The following is a 5,563-nucleotide window of genomic DNA, read 5'->3' as shown; positions in this document are numbered from 1 at the left end:
GTGACCTTGGAAACACATTTTTGTTTTAGCTTCCAGATTTTTCTTCTGCTTCTCTTGCTGCTCCTACACAGTCCCTTGCAGATCCTCCTCTTCTGCGTGTCCTTTACGTATTGGCGTTCGGCAAGTTTCTATCCTAAGCCACCCTTTCTTCTCTCTGGACAGACTGTCCCTGGACAGGACACACAGAGCAGCCACTGGATAAAGGTTGTTTGATTCTGATTACTTTGAGTTCCATATCCATTCTGGTTAACTCTTCTCAGACCAAGCTCTAATTTTTCTATAGATCAAATATGATCTGACCAAGCAAGGATGAGCATAGGGTTCCCTTCTCCCTTATTTTTAGGTTCTGTAATTCTATAAATGTAGTCTAAATGTGTGTCTTAGTCATTGCTGTAGCCCTAATGCCTGGTACCGTGCCTGGATGATTATTGAATAAATTCAGCAAAAGAAAGGCACGTTCATTCCTTGGCAACCAGTTCACATGACTGAGAGTGAATGTTACTCTTACCACACTCTGATGCTCCTAGGGATGAATTTTCAGACCTTCACAGGCTGTCTGTGAGTCTGTTACATTTTTTTGTCTTGTTATGCTTGGTTCATTGTTCCTGAATTTCAAGATTTTTAAGCATGTTGCTTCAGCAGTGATCGCTTTCCCTCAGAGTTTCCCATCATCTTTGATTTTGACAAGAATGCCTTTTGTATTTTCAATTCAGTCGTTGATAAGATGGTTGAACAGGATGAGGTCAGAGACGTGGAGAGCCCTCCAGATAATGGGATAATTTCTAATCCCTGCTCAGCGACGAATAAGGGTGCTTTTAGAATAATGGGACCATTTAATTTGGTTGCTGGAAGGGACACTTAAGGTAATTGGTCAGGCCTGCTTATTTTGCAGATGAGGAAACCAAGACTCTTCTATGTGAAGTAATTTCACCAACATCACACAGTTAATTGAAGGAGGAACTGGGGGGAGGACTCACATGCCAGTTACTTTAGGTTTCCATATGCAATTCAAGTTTACCCTTTCCTTTTTATTTTCACGATCTAGTGTTTGTTGCTGCATAACAAATTACCCAAAACCTAGCAGGTTAGAATGGTAATAAACATTTTTTATCTCACAGTTTCTGTGGGTCGGGAAATCAGGAGAAGCTTGGCAGGGTGGTTTGGCTGAGGAGCTCTCGTGAGTTTGTACTTAGATGGCACCTGGGGCCATAGTCATCTGAAGTGTTGGCTGGGGTTGGAGGGTTCAGTTCCAAGCTGGCTCACACAGAGGGCTGGCAGATTTGTGAATCTGTGCTGGAGGTGACAGATCTCAGTTCCTTATCACGTGAACCTTTCATGGGGCTGTTGGAGGGTCTTTACAACATGGCAGCTGGCTTCTCCCAGACCAAGTGATCCAAGGAGGAGAGAACAAGAAGGAAGCCACAGAGTCTTTTATGAGCTGACCTCCGAAGTCATACTCCATCATTTCTGTGATACCCTGTTAGTTACACAGGTCAGCCCTATGCAGGCAGAAGGATGGGGCTCACTGGGGCTAGCTCAGAGGCTGCCTTCCACATTTGGCCACCACCTCAGTTGAGCCTCTTTTAACTTTTGCATAGAATAAAGCTATTGCCTCTGAATGATCGTCCCATCCCTATCTTATTTCTTTCCCTACTGAGCATAAACCCCATAGAAGTGCCTGATGAGTCTTGGTAAAATACAACTCTGATATCATCCCTCTTCAACTCCTTTGCCCTCTGTTTTTTGTTGTTGTTGTTTTTTTAAATTAATTTAATTTATTTTTTATGCCGCAGATTCTTATTAGTTATCTATTTTATACATACTAGTGTATATATGTCAATCCCAATCTCCCAATTCATCCCACCACCACCACGCCCCCCCACCATTTCCCCCCTTGGTGTCCATATGTTTCTTTCCTACATCTGTGTCTCTATTTCTGCCCTACAGACTGGTTCATCTGTACCATTTTTCCAGGTTCCACATATATGCGTTAATATACCATATTTGTTTTTCTCTTTCTGACTTACTTCACTCTGTATGACAGTCTCTAGATCCATCCACGTTTCTACAAATTACCCAATTTCGTTCCTTTTTATGGCTGAGTAATATTCCATTGTATATATGTACCACATCTTCTTTATCCATTTGTCTGTTGATGGGCATTTAGGTTGCTTCCACAACCTGGCTATTGTTAATAGTGCTGCAATGAACATTGGGATGCATGTGTCTTTTTGAATTATGGTTTTCTCTGGGTATATGCCCAGTAGTGAGTGGGATTGCTGGGTCATATGGTAATTCTATTTTTAGTTTTTTAAAGACCCTCCATACTGTTCTCCATAGTGGCTCTATCAATTTACATTCCCACCAACAGTGCAAGAGGGTTCCCTTTTCTCCACACCCTCTCCAGCATTTGTTGTTTGTAGATTTCCTGATGATGCCCATTCTAACTGGTGTGAGGTGATACCTCATTGTAGTTTTGATTTGCATTTCTCTAATAATTAGTGATGTTGAGCAGCTTTACATGTGCTTCTTGGCCATCTGTATGTCTTCTTCGGAGAAATGTCTGTTTAGGTCTTCTGCTCATTTTTGGATTGGGATGTTTGTTTTTTTTAATATTGAGCTGCATGAGCTGTTTATATATTTTGGAGATTAATTCTTTGCCTGTTGATTCGTTTGCTAATATTTTCTCCCATTCTAAGGGCTATCTTTTCGTCTCGTTCGTAGTTTCCTTTGCTTTGCAAAAGCTTTTAAGTTTCACTAGGTCCCATTTGTTTATTTTTGTTTTTATTTCCATTACTCTAGGAGGTGGATCAAAAAAGATCTTGCTGTGATTTATGTCATAGAGTGTTCTTCCTATGTTTTCCTCTGAGTTTTATAGTGTCCAGTCTTATATTTAGGTCTCTAATCCATTTTGAGTTTATTTTTGTGTATGGTGTTAGGGAGTGTTCTAATTTCATTCTTTTACATGCAGCTGTCCAGTTTTCCCAGCACCACTTATTGAAGAGACTGTCTTTTCTCCATTGTATATCCTTGCCTCCTTTGTCATAGATTAGTTGATCACAGGTGCGTGGGTTTATTTCTGGGCTTTCTATCCTGTTCCACTGATCTATATTTCTGTTTTTGTGCCAGTACCATACTGTCTTGATCACTGTAGCTTTGTAGTATAGTCTGAAGTCAGGGAATCTGATTCCTCCAGCTCCATTTTTTCCCTCAAGACTGCTTTGGCTATTCAGGGTCTTTTGTGTCTCCATACACATTTTAAGATTTTTTTGTTCTAGTTCTGTAAAAATTGCCACGGGTAATTTGATAGGGATTGCACTGAATCTGTAGATTGCTTTGGGTAGTATAGTCATCTTCACAATATTGATTCTTCCAATCCAAGAACATGGTATATCTCTCCATCTGTTTGTGTCATCTTTGATTTCTTTCATCAGTTCTTATAGTTTTCTGAATACAGGTCTTTTACCTCCTTAGGTAGGTTTATTCCTAGGTGTTTTATTCTTTTTCTTGCATTGGTGAATGGGATTGTTTCCTTAATTTCTCTTTCTGATCTTTCGTTGTTAGTGTATAGGAGTGCAGGAGATTTCTGCACATTAATTTTGTATCCTGCAACTTTACCAAATTCATTGATTAGCTCAGGTAGTTTTCTGGTGGCATCTTTAGGATTCTCTACGTATAGTATCATGTCATCTGCAAACAGTAACTGTTTTACTTCTTCTTTTCCAATTTGTATTCCTTTCATTTCTTTTTCTTCTCTGATTGCTGTGGCCAGGACTTCCAAAACTATGTTGAATAATAGTGGTGAGAGCAGACATCCTTGTCTTGTTCCTGATCTTAGAGGAAATGTTTTCAGTTTTTCACCATTGAGAATGATGTCTGCTGTGGGTTTGTTGTATGTGGTCTTAATTATGTTGCGTTAGGTTCCCTCCATGCCCACCTTTTCTTCTAGAGAAAGAAGAGCTGGGTGTTGCTCTGGTGGGCAGAGCTCAGTAAAACTTTAATCTGCATGTGTGCTGATAGGTGGGGCTGGGTTCCGTCTCTGTTGGTTGTTTGGCCTGAGGCAACCCAGCACTGGAGCCTACCCGGCTCTTTGGTGAGGCTAATGGTGGACTCTGGGTGGGCTCCCGCCTAGGAGTACTTCCCAGAACCTCTGCTGCCAGTGTCCCTGTCCCCACGGTGAGCCACAGCCACCCCTGCCTCTGCAGGAGACCCTCCAACACCAGCAGGCAGGTCTGGCTCAGTCTCCCCTGGGGTCACTGCTCCTTCCCTTGGGTCCCAATGCTCACGCTACCCTGTGTGTGCCCTCCAAGAGTGGAGTCTCTGCCTCCCGCAGTCCTGTCGAAGTCCTGCAGTGAAATCCCACCAGCCCCCAAGTCTGGCTCTCTAGGAACTCCTCCTGTCGCCAGACCCCCAGGTTGGTCAGCCTGACGTGGAGCTCAGAACCTTCACTCCAGTGGGTGGACTTCTGTGGTATGTGTTCTCCAGTTTGTGAGCCACCCACCCAGCAGTCGTGGGACTCGATTTTATTGTGATTGCGCCCCTTCTACCATCCCACCGTGGCCTCTCCTTTGTACCTGGATGCGGGGTATCCTCTCTTGTGAGTTCCAGTGTCTTCCCATCAATGACTGTCCAGCAGTCAGTTGCGATTCCGGTGCTCTCGCAAGAGGGAGCAAGTACGCGCCCCTCCACTCTGCCATCTTGAACCAATCTCTCTGCCCTCTGTTTTTTAAAGGAGCTTAAAGGTTTCTTGTTGCTAAGATGATCATATAATTTATTATCCAAACCACAGCACTTTTGAGAGTGAAGCAGGGTGTTCTTAGTAATTATGCGTGAACCAGAGATGTAAATGAATACTGTCTTGAGAAAACCAAGACTTGCTGTCATCCTGTTGCCTCCCAGTTAGGAATAAGAACCTTATTCTGTCCATTGCTTTCATACCGGCAACAGCTTTCTCTTTCACCACTTTCTCTCTTACTCTCAGTGTTGATATTCCTTCTGCTCTCTCCAGTCATACCATGTTGTGTTTCCCAAACATAGTCATGCCCTCCTTCCCTGGTGGTCCAGTGGTTAATGTTCCACGCTCCCAGTGCAGGGGGCCTGGGTTCGATCACTGGTCAGGGAACTGGATCCCGTGTGCTGCAACTAAGACCCAGCACAGCCAAATATATAAATAAATAAACATTAAAAAAAAACAAAAGCAAAAACACAGCCGTACCTCTGCACATTCCTGTTTTTGTGTACTGTTCCCTCCAAATGGAATTGCCTCTCCACTTCCAAACCTCGTGACTCCAACCTCTTCTCAAAGCTGCCATTGCAACCCCCTCCCAACACATTATGGGCTTTCATCTCAAAAAAATCCATAGTAAATTTTTACTTCTCCCATCCTTCCAGTCCTTCTTCCCACCTCTCTTCTTCCCTCCTTGTCTTCTTTCTTTTTAAATTAATTTTTATTGGTGTATAGTTGCTTTTCAATGTTGTGTTAGTTTCTACTGTACTGCAAAGTGAATCAGCTATACGTATATATGTATCCCCTCTTTTTTGGATCTCCTTCCCATTTAGGTCA

This window comes from Phocoena sinus, chromosome 8 (genome assembly GCF_008692025.1).
Source record: "Phocoena sinus isolate mPhoSin1 chromosome 8, mPhoSin1.pri, whole genome shotgun sequence".
Taxonomy (NCBI): domain Eukaryota; kingdom Metazoa; phylum Chordata; class Mammalia; order Artiodactyla; family Phocoenidae; genus Phocoena; species Phocoena sinus.
This window is presented reverse-complemented; position numbering follows the sequence as displayed.